Source organism: Apium graveolens, chromosome 2, assembly GCF_009905375.1.
Source record: "Apium graveolens cultivar Ventura chromosome 2, ASM990537v1, whole genome shotgun sequence".
Taxonomy (NCBI): Eukaryota; Viridiplantae; Streptophyta; class Magnoliopsida; order Apiales; family Apiaceae; genus Apium; species Apium graveolens.
The window spans coordinates 308,634,007-308,658,258 of NC_133648.1; positions in this window are offsets into that span (position 1 = coordinate 308,634,007).

Sequence of the window (24,252 nt, forward strand, 5' to 3'; positions counted from 1 at the left end):
AACTAGTACTTTGACAAGTACTTCTTACTAGTGTTTAGTTTCATACTAATGTTTCAATTTTTTTAAAAATATTTAATAATGATCCAATCTTACATATGTCAAAATCTATATATTTTAGTGATATGATAAAAATTTTAGAAAAAAATAAATGTATTTGGTTTCCTTTTTTAACAATCAACTAGTAGTTTGACCGGTACTTCTTAATAGTGTTTAGTCCCATAGTGATGTTTCGATTTTTAAAAAAATATTTATGAATGATTCAACCGTAAGGATGTCAATATCTATATATTTTAGTGATATGATAAAAAAATTAGAAAAAAATAAATATATTTGTTTTGCTATTTTAATAGTCAACTAGTAGTTTGACGAGTACTTCTTAATAGTGTTCAGTCCCATACCGATGTTTCGATTTTTTAAAAAATATTTATGAATGATCCAACCATAAGGATGTCAATATCTATATATTTTAGTGATATGTTAAAAAATTTTAAAAAAAAATAATGCATTTGGTTTCCTATTTTAACAGTCAACTAGTACTTTGACCAGTACTACTTACTAGTGTCTAGTCTCATACTAATGTTTCGATTTTTTTTAAAATGTTTATGAATGATCAAACCTTACAGATGTCAAGATCTATATATTTTAGTGATATTATAAAAAATTAGAAAAAAATAAATGTATTTGGTTTGGTATTTTAACAGTCAACTAGTACTTTGACCAGTACTACTTACTAGTGTCTTGTCCCCTACTAATGTTTCAATTTTTTAAAAAATTTTTATGAATGATCTAACCTTACAGATGTCAAGATCTATATATTTTGTGATATGATAAAAAAATTTGAAAAAGATAAATGTATTTGATTTGCTATTTTAATAGTCAATTAGTAGTTTGACTAGTACTTCTTACTAGTGTTTAATCCCATACCGATGTTTGGATTTTTGAAAAAATATTTATGAATGATCCAACCGTAAGGATGTCAATATCTATATATTTTAGTGATATGATAAAAATTTTAGAAAAAAGTAAATGCATTTGGTTTGCTATTTTAAAAGTGAACTAGTACTTTGACCAGTACTTCTTACTAGTGTTTAGTTTCATACTGATGTTTCAATTTTTTTTAAAATGTTTATGAATGATCAAACCTTACAGATGTCAAGATCTATATATTTTAGTGATATGATAAAAAATTAGAAAAAAATAAATGTATTTGGTTTGGTATTTTAACAGTCAACTAGTACTTTGACCAGTACTACTTCCTACTGTCTAGTCCCCTACTAATGTTTCAATTGTTTAAAAAATGTTTATGAATGATCTAACCTTACAGATGTCAAGATCTATATATTTTGTGATATGATAAAAAAATTTGAAAAAAATAAATGTATTTGATTTGCTATTTTAACAGTCAACTAGTAGTTTGACTATTACTTCTTACTAGTGTTTAATCTCATACTGATGTTTCGATTTTTGAAAAAATATTTATGAATGATCCAACATATAGATGTCATTATCTATATATTTTAGTGATATGGTAAAAAGTTTGGAAAAATATAAATGTATTTAGTTTGCTATTTTAACATTCAACTAGTAGTTTGATCAGTATTTCTTACTAGTGTTTAGTTCTATACCGATGTTTCGATTTTTTTTTTAAAAAAAATATGAATGATCCAATCTTACAAATGTCAATATCTATATATTTTAGTGATATGAAAAAAAATTTAGTAAAATATAAATCTATTTGGTTTGCTATTTTAACGGTCAACTAGTATTTTGACCATTACTTCTTACTTAGTGTTAGTCTAATACCGATCAAATTGATCAAATTCACAATTTCAATTTTTTTATTAAAATAATGAGTTATTAAAATAAATTATAAAATTAAAATATATTAAGAAAAAGTTTAACAAATTACAATATTTTTTCATAGAAATTATCCGGATCTTAATTTTCATAACATAAAATACGTAATATGTGAAGTGAATTTATAAATCGACATTACTAAACTCAACTGACTGCGGTCGTATTTAGTCTCGCCACGTCAGTGATCCGTGTCATTCAGATCCAACGTGCCAAATTTAAGTGCTAAAAAGTAATCCAACGGTTGATCTTATATTTTATAAACAAACTAAAAAACAATATTATTTTAACTTAAAACCACCCAACCCCCACCCCCTGTCCTCCCTGCTACCGCCGTCCACCTCCCCCCTCCCCCCTCCCCCTCTCTCCCTGAAAACTTAGGCAACTGGAGAATGGAGTACATGATCCTGTGTTGTGTCCACTGCAGCAGGGGGTGTGAATTGCCATATGGGAACTCCAGGATAACCCATAAAGGGCACCATCTTGCCTCCAAAAAATTGGCCACGGCCTGGATATGGAGAAGGGACTGGAGAAGGTAAGAAGCCTGGCTGAGGGTGCAAGCCTTTTAGTTGCTGTTCAAGTTTCTCTTTCTCTACCTTCAGTTTCTACTTCTCGTCTCTAAGTTCCTTCTTCTCAGCCTACACAAGTGAGGTCAGTTACAGTCAGGGTACAAATATGATGTACTTGCAATTGTTATTTTCAAAAAAAAATCAACACATCCAGATTATTTCTACAAGAGGGAGGACTTTTATTATCATATAGAGGTGAAGCAGGATGTAAACTAGCATACCTTTAGTTCATTTATCTTATCCTGTAAATCTTCATGTGACTCCTTCAGTTTCTTAGCTTCATCCCTCAACTGATTTACCATTCTTACAGCATCCCTCAATATAACGCACTTGTCCATTTTGGGCGGTCTTCCGGGCTCCAGAATAGAACTTAATTCTTGGAACCTAAACTAATATAACGCACCTGATTCTCAGATTGTGGGTCGAGCCCAAGGATTGACGGGTTCTTCCTCCATGGAGGAGGCCTCTCTAATCATGTCCCTCACTTTTGTGTTTACTACTGGCAAGTACAATGGTAGTACCCTCAGCTACCATTCGGTCAAATTTAGAACATTATTTTTAATCATATACGGTCGAATTTAGAATCATATCTTCTACCATATACGGTCGAGTTTATATTTTAGGCGGGCGTTTTGAATTTTTACAAAAATTCAAATTTTTGGGGGGATTTTCAAATTTGAATTGAAAAATTAAATTTGACTGAATACGGTTGTATTTAAGCGGTTGTATTTATGCGGTTGTATTTAAGCGGTCGTATTTAGTATAAATACAACCGCCTTACTAAATATTACTCGAGCATTTACAACCGGTCCAAAAAACGGTTGTATTTAGCTAAATACAACCGGATTCGGTTATATTTAGCTAAATACAACCGTTTTTTTACCGGTTGTATTTAGCCGTTTTTCTTGTAGTGATCATTGAATAACCAACAATAAAGGCATAAACTAACTCTAATGCTGCAACAAGATCTTCACAGGTGGAATATCTTCTCCTTACTAGAAATCGAATTTCAAATTTTAGAAACAAGTTGGGCCTTAGGATATGTTTACGGAAAATTTATTTCGAGAAAAGATTTTTTATTTTCGGAGCTAACAACATTAAAAAAAGTTAATAGTGACTTTAGGTTAATTTCATCTTTTCACCAAAATTTGCTTTGAAAGTAAAAATCTGGCTTCATATCGATCATCTTTAAGTGGAATTTATGTTTGACCTAAATGTGTATTATTAAAAGTACAGAGATCCTCAACTGAATTAGATATTTATATTATATATAGCCATAAAGTTTTGTGATTAATTGAAAACCGTTGTGTATACATATTGTGAGTAGCCTCTGATCTGTTGATATATTATGATACTTATACATCAAATCCACTATTCAATTCGAGTTTTACAACCATTTCAGCGGCTCGCTCTAGTTCATATCTCTTTTTAACTTTTTGCAACCTTCTTTCTCTCTAGCTACAACTTTTGATTTGCAACCTTCTTTCTCTCTAGCTACAACTTTTGATTCCTCCTATAATTTTTTATAGAATTAAGTATTTTATATGAATATGATGGTAGTTTATTAATATTTTGTGTATTTATTTCGAATGGAGATAAGTATCATCACTTCAATCCTTACCGTGATATAGTTGAATAAAGAACCATCAACTTCCATTCTTTACTCCACTACAGGAAAACATGACAAAACCGACGACACATAACCGACCGACATCGATTTGGCCTCAAAATAACCGACCACCAAGTTGGTCAGTTATATTAGGGGATAGATGACGATGTTTTGATGATGTGACAGAGCTAAAACCGACTACACGCTGGTGGTCGGTTATAACAGTTAAATACGACGTAATTTTGCTAATATGGCACATGTAAAACCGACCACATTTATGTGGTCGGTTAAAACCCTAGTTGGAGGCTTTTAAAACCGACCAACTGCATCGGCCGGTTATAGGTAATAATATAAAATTAATATAAAGTACAAAAAAATGTACCCGTTATATACAGAACGGTGTCGTTTTACTGCATTTTTTATAACCAACCGTCGTCGATTGGTTTAAAGCTATTTTTTTTTTGTGGTATATCATTCATTTCTTGAAATTGGGGCAAAATATAAAAAAACAACTAAGAGGGAGAATTGAAGTGGAGGAGTAATAGAGAAATTGTGAGTTTTTCTCATTTATTGTAATTAATATGTGTGTGTGTTTATGCTTGTGTTTGTTGTATGTATTAAATGTGTTTTGTTGATGTATTGAATGTTTTTATTTTTTTATGAAATGCATGTTGAATATGTTTTTATGAGAAATTGAAGTTATTCTTATTTATTGTAATCAATATGTGTGTGTGTTTATGTTTGTGTTTGTGTAATGCATATTTTTATGTATTTAATGTTTTTAATTTTTTATGAAATGCATGTTAAATTTTTTGTAGATGAAAACCATTGATCGAAGTTGGATGGGTAATCAATTGCAAAGTGATAAAATTTCATTGACTCCGGAATATAGAATTGGTGTAGAAATATATTTAAAATTTGCTCTTGAGAATAGAATGGAAGAAGATGGTACAATGAAGTGTTCTTGTAAACGTTGTAAAAATTTGAATTGGTTAAAAATTATTGATGTTAGATTTCATTTGTTCGCTAAAGGGATGCTTGAGGGTTATACCGTGTGAATGTCGCACGGTAAAAAGATAGAAAGAAAATGTAGTCAAACATCACATCATTGTCGTTATGTTCGGGAACCTCCGAGAGTAGAAGAACCGGTAGATTTGAATGCGATGTTACATGATTTTTCCCATTAAAATTATGAATTTTATGACACTACGGATACGGGAACTATGAATGTAGAAGAATCTCTAAATGATAGTGCTAAAAAATTGTATGAGGTTATTATTGAAAATGGAGCACCTATTTATCCCGGTAATACAAAGTACACAATATTAAGTTTTATCACAAAATTATTGGAATTCAATAATAACTCGCATTGTAGTAATAAGCTTTTGATAGTTTGCTTAAACTTCTTACGGATGTGTTACCAAAAAAGCATACATTACCCGAAACTTATTATGTAATGAAAAAAAAAATGAAGGATTTGAGGGTTGAATATGAAAAAATTGATTTATGTGAGAATGATTGTATGTTATTTTATGGAGATGACAAGGATAAAGTTGTGTGTGATATATGTGGTGAAGATCGTTATCGGGATATTTCTAGGAAAGACGGTAAAAATATACCAAAAAAATCTTAAGGCACTTTCCTTTTATTCCTCGACTACAACGCTTATATATGTGGGCACATACATCCGATCACATGAGATGGTCCAAAAATAGAGATGTAAAATTAGGAGAAATAAGTCATCCCGCGGATGGAGAAGAGTGGACAAATTTTGACCATCGGAATCCATCATTTGCTCAAGAGATTCATAACATAAGGCTTGGTCTTGTGACCGGAAAAAAATATATATAGTGTGTGGCCCGTGGTGATAGTTCTCTACAATCTTCCACCATCGATATCTATGAAAAAGCCTTATATGTTCATGACCGATATAGTACCAGGTCCAAATAGGATTTGAAAAGATATTAATGTTTTTCTAAGGCTTCTCATCGATGAATTGAAGATAATGTGGAATACCGGAGTGAAAACATACGACCAATCTTTGAAACAAAATTTATAATGAGAGCGGATCTTATGTGGACAATTAGTGACTATCCCTCTATGAGTATGATAAGTGGGTGGTCGAGAAAAGGAAAGATGGGAGGTCAAGTGTGTCTTAGAAGTGAGCAAGAGTTTCAATTAAAATATTGTGGAAAATGTAATTTCTATTGCACGAACCGAATATTCCTTGAATCAAATGATCCACTCCGTCAAAAAAGTAATTTGTTTGATAATGAAGAAAGAAAATTATTTCGTGGTCGTTTGTCTGGGGAGGGTGTTAAGGATTTGCTTGATACTTTAGTTTTTCCACCACCCGGAAAGACTAATTTGAAGGCAAAGAGTGTCGGATACGGAGAAGAGCATCATTGGACTCATGTACCATCTTTTACAAACTCCCTTATTGATCATCACATAATTTACGATATTCAATTGACATCATGCATACAGAAAAAAATGTTTTTGAAAACATTTTTTTTACTATTATGAATGCGGCAAAGTGAAAAGATCATAAAAAAGCAATAGTGCATTGCAAGCATTTTGGGGTGTTACCACATTTGTGGATCGATGAAAAAGGAAAGTCACCTAAACCACATTATTCCCTTACTAGAAAACAACATAAACTTTTGTGCGAATGAATTAATGCACTAAAACTTCCAAATGTTTATTCCTCAAATATATCACGTTGTTGCAATGTTGAGGAGTGTACTTTTTTATGAATTCAAATCGCACGGTTGTCATATTTTTCTTCAAAAATTATTGCCTCTTGCAATTCGTAAACTTCTGTCGTCGCCTATTGCGGATGCCATCACGGCAATTTCTAACTTTTTCCAAGATTTATGCTCATCCGTGGTTACAAAAACCGATTTGGAAATAATGGAAAAATTGGTTATCAAAGCATTATGTTTGTTGGAAATGATTTTTCCTCAAAGTTGATTTGATTCGATGGAACACTTGGTTGTACATTTAGCCGAAGAAAATAGACTTGCTGGACATGCTTATTGGCATTGGATGTATCTAATTGAGCGTTTGTTGGGGAAATTAAAACAAAAAGTCGAACGATATATGGAGGAGGAGATTTTTAATATTTGTTCCTTTTATTTTGCCTCTGACACGATTCATAATAAAGTACATCGTAACGAGGTTTTGTTTGATGTGCAAAATTCTGAGAATTTAGAAGTTTTCAAATATCCAATTCAATATCTTGGAAAAGAAAGAACTCGATACATGAATGATGATGAATGAGAGTTAGCGGAAGAATATGTTCTTTTAAACTCTCCCGAAGTGCAACCTTATCTAAGGTACCAAAATCTTACTTTAAAAAATATGCATAATAATTTTGATAATGACACACATGCATGATTTTATATTTTAGAAAGTACCAAGATCGTGTTATGAGATAAAGCCCGGAAAAAACACCTCAAGATTTAGATCGTATTGTCAAGAGTCGATTTAAAACTTGGTTTAAACAAAAGGTATATATCTACTTTGAAACCTTAATTACATGTTTTATTTTTAATTCTTATAATTACAACATCACATCATATATTTTTTTATCATTAGGTTGATAAAGATAAGGTGGAAAGATCTCGTTTTAATGACTTGCTTGAATGACCGGTATTAAAAGTCATGACTTTTGAGACTTGTCAAGTTAATGGGATATAAATTTTTAACAAAATCCGCATCCAGTTCTTGTATTTCTGTTAAAGGAAATTTGCACGGAAATAATCTTGATTATTATGGTCAACTACAAGAAATTATTAGATTTATTTATGAAGGATGCAATCATGTATATTTGTTCAAATGTATATGGTTTGATAGTGTCGGCAATGGTGTGCGAATTGATAAGAATCGTGTGGTTACAATTGATATGACTTCAAGATTAAAGTCAAATGAGATTTTTATTTTAGCTAGTCAAGCCTCACAAGTATATTATGCTCCTAGTGTATTGAATCCAAAAGCGAAAATATATACGGTGGTCAAATCTAAAATTCGCCCAATTGATGAATCTATCATTGCGCAAAATGATATAGATCTAATGCATCAACCTCGTTTTCACTTTTTGTCGATTTTGCAAAATATGGACAAATACCATTTAGGGAGAAGAAGAAGTAAATCGAGGAGACAATAAAAATGATGATGATGACGAAGATGATGATGGTTTTGACGATATTGAATAACGTTGTTTGTAAATTTAATGATGATTTTTAGTAGTGTTTGTAATGTTAATAGTGAATTTTTATTGATTTGTATTGGGTTTTATGAAATTTATGCAATAATGATAAATTTGTAATGGTTTTTTAAGTCCGGCTTAAGGACAATATTCGACCAATTTTTACCATAATATTTCCCAGAAAACCGACCGCCAAAAAACATAACCGACCATATTCTTCGTAAAACCAACAGTCTTCTTAAACAAACGGTCGGTTAAAAATGGTCGGTTATAAAGAATTTATGTGTCTTCTGACTTAAAACAGACCAAAGTTCATGTTTGACTTCGGTCGATTTTATCCATGTTAGTCACCAGTCAATTTTGAAATATGCTTAGACAAAAAAATTATATTATTTTAACGATCAAACCGTACGGATGTTAACTTCATGTCAAAATATGCTTAGACAAAAAAATTATATTATTTTAACGAGTACAAATACATTTTTATAAGTAAGTTAGAAAATTTACTTAAAGATGTGAAATAAATAAATAAATATAAATTTAAAATTATAAATTATACAAGATCGAACCATATAGATGGACAAACATAATGAAAATAAACAAATGTACCAAAAATTAGGATATTTAAATAATATTATAATTTAAAAAGCGTGAAACATAATCACTTCAATTAGTTTGCCACCATTCTGTAGACTGAATAAGTTGAACTTAACATTTGATGTACACATCATAATTTTAAAATAAATTTTAAACGATCAAACCGTATGGATGTTAACTTCATGTCAAAATATGCTTAGACGCAAAAATTTAGATTATTTTAACAAGTACAAATATATTTTTATAAGTAAATTAGCAAATTTACTTAAAAATGTGAAATAAATAAATATAAATTTAAAATTATAAATTACACAAGATCGAACTGTATGGATGGACATACATAATGAAAATGAACAAATGTATCAAAAATTAGGCTATTTAAATAATATTAATCATGTTTTTATATTTTTTTTTGAATTTAGGGGTTTCTAGGGTTAGTCATAACCGACCATTAGGGTTTCTAGCGTTAGTTAAAACCGACCGACCTTTAATCAAACTGACTGACACTATTTTAAGCAGATTTGTTTTTAAAAAATTAAAAACCCCGCATTTAACAGCAACGACGTCATTTTGCATGTTGCACACATTCCAACCTCATAACCGACCGACACGATGGCCGGTTTAAGCGTGTTAGAAATAAAAAAGAACCTTTCATTTTCTTTTATCTGTTTTCTTATCATACTTAGTTTCTCTCTATTTTCTCAAAATCTCCGAACTCAAAATCTCACCATGGCGTACAATCAACAAAGAAGTCGGGCTTCTCACTCAAAATCTCCTCTCAGTTTCTCACTCAATGTAAGATTTTTCACTCGCTTGTGTGTGTGTGTGTTTTGTGTGTGTAAGTATATATGTTTTTATATATGTTTTATGTATGTGTGATTCGAGGTTATATATATATATTTTTTTTTGTGTGGGTAAATTAAGATTCGAAGTTCAAAATTAACTTTTTCACTTCAAATCGAAGTTCAAATATACGTTTTTGCATCGAAGTTCAGTTTTGATATTTTTTTGCATGAAAAATATTCGTCGGTTTTGGTCGGTTTGTTGAATATACGTATAAGTAAAAATCTTGGTTTTTTCGTCGGTTTGTTGAGATATGTATAAATATAAATCTGTTTTTAGGGTAGATATTTAGGGGTATTCTCTTTCCGCTCACGTAATTTCATTTCGTACTCGAAATTTATAATTATACCTTAATTACGTGAGTTTTATAGCTTAAATTTGTTGGATATACGTATGTGTGTGATGTATATATGTTTACGCTCTCGTAATATGTTTGTATATATGTTTATGCTCTCGTAATTTTGTTTCGTAATCGAGGTTTGTAATCGAAGTTATTAATGTATGAGTTTTGAAGCTTTAATTTATTGAATAAATAGTGAAATTAAGTTTATTTGATGGTATGGTTTAATTTATATAATTGTTAGATAAATTATAAAATTGTTGGATATATTTTTATATGCAAGTCGATTTATTTGATTTAGTGCATACATTTTATATGCATTTTTGTCGTCGATTTGTATGTTCGTGTATTTGTGATAATATATTCTTATATTTTTCATTTTAGGATCTTTTTACTTCGATGCTAGTGGTGACCATGATTACGATGGTGTTGTTTGCGATGGCGATGAAAGGGAAGGGGAAGGAAGTTGAAAAGAAGAAGATAAGAGAAAGGGAAAAGCTAGCAAGGGTAATTGTGGAAAAGGCACTTTTAAGGGCAATGGAAAGGACACTAAGGGCAATGGTAGAGGAAAGAAAAAGATGGGGAAATTGAGTTTACGTGATGAGCCGATGGATTCGGATTCGGACCCGAATGATCCGACTAGACACATGACTCCTAACGAGGAATGAAAATGGCGAGGAAGGCGACCTCGATCACATTCAAGTGGCATCTATGGAGAAAAACTGCCATTGAAGCCATACTGCATTGATATATCCGATGGACAATAAGTTTTAAATAAGTTTTTAAATTGCATTATTCCTATATATTGTTGTATTATTAATTGCATTAGATTTTGTTCATTGTTTTGTTTGTATATAGTATTGAAAATGATACCACTAAAAAGACTTTGTTAAGCATGATTCGGGAGAAGTGACCTATTGGGCATTATACTTTTACCGACATTGAAGAACATAATCCCGGTTGGTTAAATGCAAGGGTTTTAGAGTTTCAAGTAAGTTTAAAACCCATTAATATATGATTATCAATATGATCTTTAAGTGCTTCTTTTATTTAGACCTTATATAAATTATTATCGATCTTCACGTTATTGTTTTTCTTAAAACTCTTAAATCTCTGATTCACATAATCTATGTCATTAGCTTTGATATATTGAAATTGTATGTACAATTGAATTCACATATGCTTCTCTTATTTGATCAGAATCAAGAAATAAACATAAAAATATGGATATCCACATCTAGTTATTCGGAAATTTTGAAGTCCTATTGTGTTGGAGGGCTGCTTTTAACTAAAAGCCATGTGAACTTGCATTGCAGGTATGTTCCATTTGGACCTGAGGTCATATGTAAATGTGGCACCTCGGACTGGAGGCTATCTCGGGCCGAAAAGAAAGAAGACCAGGGTTGAAGAGCTCCATGATTGGGGTTCAAAGGGCAGGAGAACGGAGAATGTCATGCGACGTGATTCTCTCTTCTGGCTATTCATGGCTGAATATCCATCCAATAGCATGTCTCCGCCGGAAGCAAAACCCCAAGAGATCCATTGATAAGAAAAAAAATGTGGCAGCCACATCTATTCTGTGTACATTCCTTTTTTGTATAATAAAATAGAGCAAAATTTATAAACAAATACAAGTGATACATACATTCAAATTCGATAGGTAAAAATAGACGTATTTTTCTGGGTCAGGGGCACGTTGTAGATGACCCATCAGCCCAATATTAAGTCGTTGAGTTTTTTACTTTAAAGTTGATGAAGATTTATAATTGTAATTAATTGTACTATTTGAAAGTACCTTTTAGGGCTGTAAAATGATCTGGGTAGAACCGGACACCCCCGTTCTCATGTATTATATCGTTTTACTTTTAGTGTGTCCAAATTTGGGTCCGGGATCATATTATTTCGATACAAACTGATCTGGTACTTGTGGTATCGTATTTCTAACAGGGTAGTTTATGATCCGCCGGATACGAATCAAATATGATCCACTAATATTAAATATCATTTTTATTTCAACAATTCAAATGATTATTGATATAAAATTAATATAATACTATAAAAATAATAATCATAAAAGTCATACTTTGTACGAAATTGAAACTTATATAAGTTATAAAGAAATGTAAAATGATTATTTACTTACAAATATAAAGGGTTGAAAATATATTCTAGATATGGGGTCGAATCGAATATGAGCCATGAATCATATTTGGATATTCGGGTAAAATCATTTTATGAAAAATAATATGAGACCTAATCTGAGCGGTTATATGAGTACTCAAATCCGGGATCATATTTTATCCAAGCTTAATTTTTCCGCCATATTTGGATCATTTATAAAACGAATATGAGATATATATCATATTTTTCAGTCGGATATAAGTCAAGATACCGGATAGTCCGGATCAATTTACAGCCCTACCTTTTATGCAGTTAATCAAATCAAAAATTGCATTTCTTTAAATGATTATTATTAACTACTAGTTGATAACCTGTGCGAAGCACGGGTAGAGACCGAAATATCAATATTAAATAATTATGATAAAAGTTAATTCTAAATTATAATTAAAATATATAATAAATAAAATTGTACTATTATTGCAATTTTTCTTTTGAAATTATAAGTAGTTTTCATTAACTCAAATCTTATTAGAACAACAAACTCAACGTAATTATATCTCTGTTGTCCGAAAAGACATAAAAATAATTTCATTTTATTATTTTAATAAAAAAATCTACGGCAAATAGAAATATTATAATTATAATATGATTACAATAATCTATATTTCGTTAAAAACAACATAAAACTCTAAATGAAATAGAAATCTAGAAGTGAAATACCGTATTAAGATGAAACCAAATGCCCTGTCAAAAAATAATTTAAAGTTCTACGAAAAAAGAATTTTAATCATAATACGGTTTGAATAAATTTATTATTTTCTAGGGTTGAAACCAAAATAAAGTGTTTATAATATCCATATCATTTTATTAAAATGGAATTTCACCAACAAAATAAAAAATTCTAAATTAAAATATTACAGTTTAAACACATACCCTATTTACTTGGTCATGGTTTATATTTTTCAGAAACTATTTAGTTGGGTCAATTTATGAAACTATTTATTTTAAAACATAATTAGAGTTAAGATTAAAACCTATAAAAATAATAAAAAAAATTGTTCAATAATTCAAAAAACGGATAAAAATAATACATATAAAATTATAAGTCATATAGAAATAAAAAAAAAGATAAGAACAATACCCTTAGAGTTATAACTTGAATCGTAAAAAGGTGGAACCGAAAGGTGATGTAACGAAAAAATGGCAGACGTATGGAGGCCAGCCATGGGAATTAATATCAAAGAGTTAGAGCAGACAATATTCTTGTTCCACTTTTATCATAGGGAAGATATGTAATGGGTCCTTAAAGGAGGTCGTCATTTGATAGTGCAATGATTGTGATGGCAGAGGTTCCAAATGGGGAAGAGCCATTAAATGTTTCATTACGTCATGTCAACATGTGGATGCATATCTTTGATCTTCCATCTGGATTCATGTCGGAGACTATGGGTAAGCAATTGGGAGATTTCTTTGGAGAATTCCTTAAATATGACAGTAAAAATAACACGGGCATATGGAGAGAATTTATGGGTATCAAAGTTAGAGTGGATGTCAGGAAACCATTAAAGCGCAAGAAAAAAATAAAGAAAAAGAATGGAATTGAGGTGATGGTCTCCTGCGAGTACGAACGAATGGGGGAGTTTTGTTTTACGTGTGGCTTGCTAACTCATACAGAGCGATACTGTAGGAAGTTTCTTTATAGAACAAGTGAGGAGATCAAGAAATATGGGGGTTGGCTTAGAGCGGCACCTAGGAGAACTGGTGGTCCGGTGAAAAGTCGGTGGTTGTGCGAAGAAGATGATAAGGATTGGGAGGCGCGTCATTGTCGATACAGCTTATGCCCGATAGGGTGATTTAGTTGCGAAAAGGAAGTCGTATAGCATATTTATAGGTGGTTCAAAAAGACAAGAGTTACATAATTCAGGAAATAATACTAATCCATTAAACGTAGCATGCCAAATTCTGGAGGTTAGGAGGAAAAATTCAAATTCATTTAAAGAGAATGGGGTGGATAATGAGGAGCTGGGACTTTAAATTACGGAAAGGAAAAGAATGTGTTGTGGCCCAGATAATTATGATACTATGGATACACCGAGTGGGCTTGTAGATGTATTTAACTTGGGCTTAAGTATTACAAATGAGAATGAAGTAATTTCTGAATTGGATTGTATAACGTCAAACAACTTCAACTGGCTAAGCTTGCTAAGCAAGCTAGTCAGATATTATAAATGCTATAAGTGGAAACTACAGAGAATTGGGGAATTCTCGTGCAGTTCGTGCATTACGGGACGTAGTTAAGTCTCATAAACCCAATATTTTATTTTTATTGGAAACTTTGTCTAATGAGGAGATGATGGAAAAGCTTTATGGTAAGTTGGGCTTTGATAATCAGTGGATAGTGGATTCCTTTTGTAGAAGTAGGGGTATTGTTTTAATGTAGACAAATAATATTAAGTGCACCGTAGCTGATCATGGTAATAACTTTATTGACGCTCACATTATGAATGCTAATGGGAGAGAATGGAGGCTGACCGGGTTTTATGGATATCCAGAACGTGTTCGTAGAAGGGAGTCATGAGATCTGTTGAAATTGTTAGCAAATACTTCTGCTTTATAATGGGTGGTGATAGGTGATTTTAATGATATGATTAGCATTGCTGATAAGAAAGGGATCAATACTCATCCTCAGGCACTTTTGGATGGGTTTAAGAAAAAAATTGAGGCTTGCGGTTTGATAGAGTTAGACCTTACTGGAGGGAATTATACTTGAGAAAAAGTCGTGGTACTCAGGAATGGGTGAGAGAGAGACTGGATAGGGCATTTGCCTCAGGTTCTTGGTGGAGTTTATTTCCATTATGCAAATTGAGTGTGTATCACTGTGTTTGCTCTGATCGTGACCCAATTCAGCTGGACTGTTATAGTACAGAGCATGCAAAGAAGAAGTTTAGCTTTAGGTTTGAGAATATATGGTTAAAGGAGGTGAATTTTCATGAGGAAGTCTCAGCTCATTGAAAAAATCTGAAACCAAGCCATTTTTTTTCCTAAACTGATAAAGTTATCATCTGTCAGGGAAAATGGGGGAAAGGTTTTTCAATAAGTTTCGTGAGAAAATCAACAAACAAAAGGAACAAGTGTTATCTTTTGAAGATTATGCAGATAAAAATAAAACTGATAAATACTTTGCAGAATAGAAGATTCTCGAGGATTTAATGCTAAGTGAAGAGATTTATTGGCAGCAAAGAGCTAAATCCTTTTGGTTGCGGGATGGCGATTCGAATTCAAAATACTTTCATGCTTATGCTAATAGTAGGCGAAAGCAGAATCAAGTGAATTATCTTTAAAATGAAAGTGGAGGAAATGTGTGATGTTGTTAAAAATTATTTTAAGAAGGTTTTTGGTGGATATGGGAGAGCTGAGAGGGATATTATGGATTATCTTTATTCACATGCCGTAAGTTGTAAGATTATAAGCTAGATTTTATTATTGGTTGAATGTTTGTTTGTGTATATCTCTGGTTAGTTTAGCACTCAAAGTATGACACAACATCATTTTAAGTAAAATTTATAATACGCTTTTAAGTTGGAAAGTTAAGATATCTCAGATGGTTATTTTTTTGTTATTTTTAGGTTCTTTTACCTATAATGTCTTTGACTTTTATTGAGTTTACTGTCATGTTAATGCTGTACTTATTCCTTGTTTGTGTACTTTATAGGTTTTGGCTACTCCTAAGAGGAAGACCAAGGCAAATAAGGGAAATTTGAAAAAGAAAGCGTCTCACATGAATGGGTTCAAAAAGACACGATCTTCACCCCATCCAAGGACAATGAGTGTGCTAAGGGCTTTAAGACAGACAAAGTCCACGAACAGCGAGACCTCCACTCCATTGAGTTCTCCCCCAAAAACTGTGAAGAAGGCCATTTCTAAACACTTACAAAAGAAAATATCAAAGAAAAGAAAACGAGAAAAAGCTGTTATCAAACCAGACAATACTCAAGGACTAAAACTATTGAAGCGAGGCTGTGTAACGATGCACCGAATTGTGAAATGCAAGATCCGAGGGATCAAACTTACTGTGTCTTTTAATGCAAAAGGAGAGCCATATGGTGAAGAAGGTAAAGAGATGCAATCATATATTGGAGTTTTGGCAAGAACCAAAACCCCGATCTGGCATGATTCTTGGAAATGTGTTCCTAAAGAGACAAAGATAAAAATTTGGGACTGTGTGCAGGTAAAATGAATATAAATAACTTCCATCATTTTAACTTTTATTTTTATTATTTGTTCTTCATTAACTAGCACCTTTTAACTTTGAATTTGTTGGTATATGTACGTAGATGGCTTATGTTGTACCCGAGTCTGCAAAAAAGTTGGTATTCAGATCGGCCGGGGAAAAGTGGATGGAATTTAAATGTCGGCTGACCAAGTACTACATTCTTCCTTATCTGGATCAACCTCAATTTTTTGCACATCCTCCTGTAGATTTTACTTTTATAGAAAAATCACATTGGGAGATATTTGTTGTTGATCGCACGTCGCCTGAGTTTCTGGTATATTTCTACTTAGCTTTATTCATTTTAATATTTACTTATGATCTTCTAACCTTATTGCTGATTTTTATGAAGAAAATTCATAAAGAACAACAAGAAAGAAGGAAGCTGAGTAAATATCCACATCGAATGTTTCGACAAGGTTATGCTAATCTCGAGAATGAATGGGTTAGTGATAATGAAACAACATGCACATTTTTTGTTTCATATTAATTTTACAAGCATGTTTATGTTATTACTAAGGTGATCCTTTACATGTAAATGTAGACCGAATCGCATCCAGATGCAGAGGAAGTAGATCGGTCGGACACTTGGATCCGAGCAATGATGGACGAAGATGGTAATTTTTTAAATGATGAAGTTACAGAAAAAGCTAAGGAAATTGTATGTTATTAATATAATTGTCCATTCTATTTGATGCACATGTTTGTGTATTTTTTAATAAAGAATTGAAGTTTCAAAAGTTAAATTTTAATAAATTATATACACATGAAGCCTATAAATCTATAGTTCATTTTTTTCTATTACAATGTATAATTCGAATTAGTGGTCTCTAGTTTAACTTAGGATTTGTTTGTATGCCTTTACTGCTAGTAGCATGTTGATTGTACCATATTTAATATTAGTAATTAATTATATATTTTAATAATCCCGAGTTCACTAAGAGAGTCAAATACACATGTTTACATTGAAAATTGGTTCATAATATTAAATGTCTATATTTTGTATTCTGTGTTGGTTAATATTTTATTTTAATATTTTTTATCCTTGGATTAGTTTGTTAATGAATGTACTTACTAGGTCCCCTGTACCACTAAGTAAACTAAGTTGTCTCTTGTGCTTGCAATTGAATCTATTAAATTAAATATATTAAAGGATGAATGTGCTTATAACTAGTAAAAACAAATTGGTGTTAGTTGTGTAATATTTTAATTAAAGGATGAATGTGCTTAAAGGATGTATGTACTTATGGTAAAAAATGTTACTGAATTTTTTGTAGAAAAAGATGAAGGAGGAGGTTAAGGAAGGAAAACTTAAAGTTGAAGGTACTAATGATGTGTTAACAATGGCGCTCGGTAAACCTGAGCACGGAGGCAGAGTACGTGGTCAGGGAATTCATGTGAAGCAGTCGGTTGATTTTGATCTTCTGAGGGAAAAGAAAGCGAGGACAGTGGAAGAAAGGGTACGTGAGGCAATTCAAAAGTACATGGCACAGGAGACTCCAAATATTATTAAAGAGAGAGATGCATTTTGGGCTACTGAATTTGAAAAATACAATGCACATTCATCGAAATATGGTGTACAACATGATGGTACTCTGAAACCAAATTCCCAGCAGGCAAAATCGGAGACTCACGGCAGAATTCAGGATGGAGGAATTCAGTAATTGAAACTATCATATTAGAATATCAAAATCGGAGACTCACAGCAGAATTCAGGATGAAGGAATTTTCAGTTGCTATAAAGCAAATGTACCCAGACAAAAGTACTGGTACAGATGGCTTAAACCCAACATTTTATCAACATTTTTGGAATTTATTTAGTACTGATGTTTTTCAATGCTGTAAGAATCGGATAACAGAGTCGACATTCCCTCTTGGTTTAAATGATACAAAAGTTGTGTTAATTCCCAAGAAATAAAATACATATGAGATAAAGGATTTACATCCCATAGCACTTTGCAATATTCTTTATAAGGTGATAGCAAAGGTTCTAGCTAACCGTTTAAAAGTTATTCTGCCTGGTGTCATTACAAATAATCAATCGACATTTATTTTTGGAAGAAATATCACGGATAATACATCTCGATGAAGATCGAGAAACACATGATAATATTGAACCGGAGTTGGAATAAGATCATGATGTACATTAAAATGTTGAAAGTAATAATGTCTAAGAAACACAGGTTATTCGTAGATCTAGTAGGATTCACCATGAGCCCGGGAGAAATTATGAAATTCTTTTGACTCAAGATGGTGATGTGATGCTTACGGATAATGATAAGCCTCTCACCTACCAAGATGCTATAAATAGTTCAGACTCTGAGAGATGGCTAGAGGCCATGAAATCCGAGATGGAATCCATGTATCAAAATAAAGTATTGACTTTAGTTGATCCACTCGAAGGGGTAAAACCTATAGGGTGCAAGTGGGTTTTCAAGAAGAAAACTGACATGGATGGTAAAGTACAGACCTATAAGATGCGACTAGTGGCAAAAAGTTTCAAATAAGTTCATGATATAGACTATGATGATACTTTTTCACCGGTTTCTATGGTCAAGTCCATCAGGATTTTGTTAGCAATAGTTGCATACTTTGACTATGAGATTTGTAAAATGGATGTCAAAACTGCTTTCTTATATGGGAGCCTTGAAGAGGATGTATATATGATACAACCTGAGGATTTTGGTGATCCAAAGTTTGCTAAGATAGTTTGTAAGTTGCTTTCATCTATTTATAGATTGAAGCAAGCCTCAAGGAGATTGAATATTCATTTTGATAAAATGGTCAAAGAGTTTGGCTTTATTCAAAATAAAGATGAACCATGTGTTTGTAAGAAGGTTAGTGGGAGCCATGTGACATTCCTAGTATTCTATGTAGATGACATATAACAAATAAGGAATGTCATACCTTCTCTAGAGGCTATTAAGACTTGGTTGAGAAATAGTTTCTTGGTAAAAGACTTAGGTGATGCTACCTAAATATTAGGGATCAAGATCTATAGAGATAGATTGAAACGATTAATCGACCTAGTCGGAGTACATACATTGATAAAGTATTACATCATTTTATGATGCAAAAGACAAAGAAAGGATATGTTTCGATGTCTCATGGGATAGTGATCTCAAAAGATAATTGCCCCCTAAATCATTAGATGATAAGGGCCATTTGAGAAAGTTCCAGATGCGTCAGCAATTGGATCTATAATGTGTACAATGATATGTATTTATCCTGATATTTCGTATGATTTGAGCATGACGATCAGATACCAGTCTAATCCAGGTGAGGGTCACTTGATAGTTTTCAAGAATATTCTTAAGTACTTAAAGAGGACTAAAGATTTATTTTTGGTGTATGAAGAAGATAGGGAACTGGTTGTAAAGGGTTACTCTGATACTAGTTTCTGAACCTAATTTTTGGACAGACAAGGATGATTACGAGTTTATGTATGTTTTGTGTTTTGTCTAAATATAATTGATGTTAACTTGAATAGTTCACAATAAGAACATTGATGATTCAATGGAAGATGAATATATTGATATTTTTTGAAACAACCATGGAGACTATTTAGGCATGTCCTTAGGCAATATCGCCTTATTAATTAGATTAATAATTAAGGAGATATAAATTTAAAGTGCATAGTAATGATAGTGTTGCAGACCCACCGACTAAGGCTTTGTCACAGCAAAAATACGATGGTCATACTAGTTCCATGAGTATTAGATACATGGGTGATTGGCTCTAGTGCAAGTGGGAGATTGTTAGTGTTTGTGCCCTAGAGACAACACTATGATATTTTAGTTTAAGACATTAGGATTATTAATGTTTATGTTCTATCGATTATTCTATTTATAATTTATTAATTCATAATTTACTGCAATATAAATGTTAGATTAATAATTGTCCTTGGAATATGATATACAATTCTATATCTCTAAGTACGTGACTTAGAAATGAAATTATGAGAATAGTATCAATATTCCTAAAGGTCCCTAGTTGAGTATTATTATTAAGGGACAATGATAATGCATTAAGACTGGTGTGTTTGTTCGAATTTACTAATATTAATTAGGAAATTTATTTGTTAAAAAATTAAGTGAGATTTAATTATAATACAAATAGGAATTTTGAATTAATAATAACCCCTAATTAGTTAAGAGTTATAATTCATTTTTCTACTCTCTATACAATATCTCTTGTGTGGTTGATTTTGTGTGCAAGACTTTTACTAAAACCCTAGCCACCAAAAGAGAAGATGGAGAGAGCAAGAAAAAATGGGTTTGTGCTAGTACACATCCAATCCTTGAGTTCAAGCATTCGTGTGGATATAGATATAGCGTAGATCGCGATAGCAGGATGCGTGGTGATTGAACAAGCTTTGGATCTCCATTAGTCAACCAGTTGGTAAAGCTTCTTAAGGTAAACAATCTGAACTACGAATTAAATATACGTTTTTCGCATGGATCCTGCGTTGGTTTTCAAAAATTCTGATTTTTTACGTTATTAATTATTGTTTCTGTTGCGTTTATGTGCTTGAAACCCTTCAGTTTTAACTCCGGTTGTAGCTTCGATTTCTTCTGTTGGTTTGTATATATATACACGCACTTGTATATATGTATATGTTTGTGTAGTGTTGCCTTGATTATTCCCTTGAATTCCGGTTACCGTCGCGTGAACTCTGGCTAGGTGGCCGGAAGTGTGTGTGTGCGTGCGTGTGTGCGTGTGTTGTACGATTCTGTTGTTTGGTTGCTGCGGGTGTTGGCCCGTGCGGTTCATGTGTTCCCCTGTTCTGTTTTTGCGATTTGAAACTTGGATTATTATATTAATTTTTGGAAATTTTTCTGCAGGAAATTATTTTGAACGATTATTCGTGATATTACAATTTGTGTAGAAATTTTAGTAATCTGTGTAATTTATTCAGAATCCCGTATTATATCGGGCACCAATAAATTGTACTTCCCTTGACGATGAACTTCCACTACAACATATTTGCAATCATACAACTGTTGTCTATCCAACACTCGTGTGATCGAAGGTTGGACAACGGTTGTTTATACACTTGTAATAAGCGAGATTCAACAACATTTTTTAATACTGGTTACAATCAAGAATTCACAACGGGTACTCTATATTAACCATTGTTAGGAAATTCTTTAAATAACTGTTTCTTTATTCAACTATTGTCTACGTAACTTAACAACAATGGTTTTGTAGAAAAACTATTATTATTTACTTATTCGATATTTTCATAAACAACAGTTTATAAACTTCTTTTAACTAGTTAAAACCGTTGTCATGAATGTTTTTTGTTTAAAAGACAATGGTGTAAAAGATTTAAACCATTGCAAATAATATTAAAAGACAACAGTGTTTTTTTTAAAAAATATGTGGAGTGAGACATACAACGGTTTTTATCATTTTTTAGTGGGTTTCACACAACTGTTTATAAAATTAATCTCATTATATAAAAATAAATCAATTTTAAAATAAAATGATATTATAATAATTCAATTGTTATTTCAGAATTGAAATTAAATTTACAATACAAAGGTTCTCTACAAGAATTACAACTATAACTTAAAATCTATTTCTAAACATGCTCATTTTGCCATCGAGTGCCATCGAATTCCCTCTTGAATCTAACCTTAGAGCTTGCTTAAATCATTTTGCTCCTTACCTTCGACACCTTTGCAACCATATACACATTACAAATAAATGAAGTTAAAGAAATGGAATGCAAATAAATCAACAGATTCACAGATTTGAAGGCATTATCTTAAGAAATTGGTTTTGGTTTGTCAGCAACAGAGTCTAGGAAAATTGTTCCAGTTCAACTCTTCCTGAAAACAACAAACATGGTTCCATAAGAATAGCCCTTACAAAAACTCCACAAATTCAAGAAGAAAGCTATAAAAACACATACCAAGGTCACAAATGTTATTTCCTCTTCTTGATCCTAGAAGGCGGGCTTTCAACAGTCTTCCTTGCCACAAACCGCTTTGAAGGTGTCAGATTCTGGCATAAAAGAAATTGAGAAAACAAAGTTCATAAAAAATTGCCGGGAACTAAATGATATGGCCAGTGAAATGCTCATGATTCTGACAAATAAAAAGTTTATTTGGTATTTTAGAGGCGCAATCTCAAACCAAGAAAAAATCACTTGTAATACAGCCAATAATAGATGAACTACTAAATACCCCAAATCATGCTACACTACGTTAAAGGAGTAAACTGGAGGTGTTTTGTTACTTAATCTTTGCAAGTTTCTTCTGCTTTAGAGGCACAATCGCAAAAAAAGAAAAATCACTAGTAATACAGCCGACAATAACAACCCATGCTAGATTGCGTTAAAGGAGTAAACTGGAGGTGTTTTATTTTTTAACCTTTGCAAGTTTCTTCTCTTTTCGAGCCTACCTCTCCCTCTCATCAAACTCTTGGTTTTCTTTTTCCACCAACCGAATGAGTGTATCACATCTCCTCGCGAGCTATATGGTAGTACGTGATTTGACAAACCAATCAAAGAGAAACAAAGGTGATGTCCTGAATGCTGCTTTAAGCTCATCCCAGTTCCCATACCCAAATTTGTGAGTCATGCATAAATAGAAAAAAAAAAGAATATAAGTATTGCTCACTAGTAAACAAGAATCAAGTTCTTAAGAGACTAAACATCCTTCATATACTCACCATGAAACAATCACATTCTTCATTGTACAATTTTCCTTTTTTCTGACCATAGTGGATCTTTAATTTCATCCAAGGGTTCTTATAACCTCATCCTTGCGGGAAATTCTAGCCTCTCCTCTTTCAATATTTTTTATGATTCTGTCATAATCTGGAGACAGAACATTAAAAAATTAACAGTCTTTTTAACATTGTGTTCCTAACCTATACTTAACCAGGGAATATCAGGATTCAGGACTCTAATAGCTCAAGTTCTATTTTATCATCACAATCCTCTTTTTGATTTCAAAATATTGCAATAATTATACATATTTTAGCAACGCCATTGGACTTGATCATAGCAGCTAAAATTACAAAAAAGCATGCCTAGAGAATGTAAGAAAAAAATTCCTTACCCTGATTACCTATTTATATTTACTACCAACACCAGGATATTTATTTATTTTACTGATATGTGTTCAAATGATGAAAATCATACACGGTTATTTTTAAACAAAAATCATCAATTCTTTGGTATGGCCAGGAAGCTTGTCTAGAGAACAGAGTGAGGGGAGATGCGAGCTATTAGATCTTCACTATCGAGAGCTGTTAGAGTTGAATTCTTTCTCAATTCTTCAGTTTAAGCTTTGCCCTCATATCCAATTAGCACTAGAGAAGCCGTAAATCATTATCTTGCAATTGGAGAGAGAGAGAGGGGGATAGAGAAAGTTAACCAACAGAGGAACAATGAGAATGAAAAATTATCAATCAAGAACAAAGTCAGAGACCGATTTGTGAAGCAATGGTAAATGGGAGATATAAGTTTAGATAAGGTCTCAGATTGGAAGTAAAAGGGGGAGATTAAGGGGGGAACCAAATTTTGTGAAGGGGGAAATAATTGACCGATGGAGGGAAATAAAATATTGTGTGATATTATTAAAAAAATAAATTTTAAGTATTTAATTTTTAAATATTTAATTTTTCATTTAATTAAGATCAAATCAAAAGAAATATAAATTTCAATTTTTTCACTTATTTTTATAAATGACTAATGTAAATAAATTTTTCAAAAAAAGAATTTTAAAAATTAATCTTGTAAATCGGGAATGAGTCTCATTGTCAGGAGTGTTACTTTAATTAGATTTTTCTAATCGTGATATGTAAGATGAATTTTTAAATTTG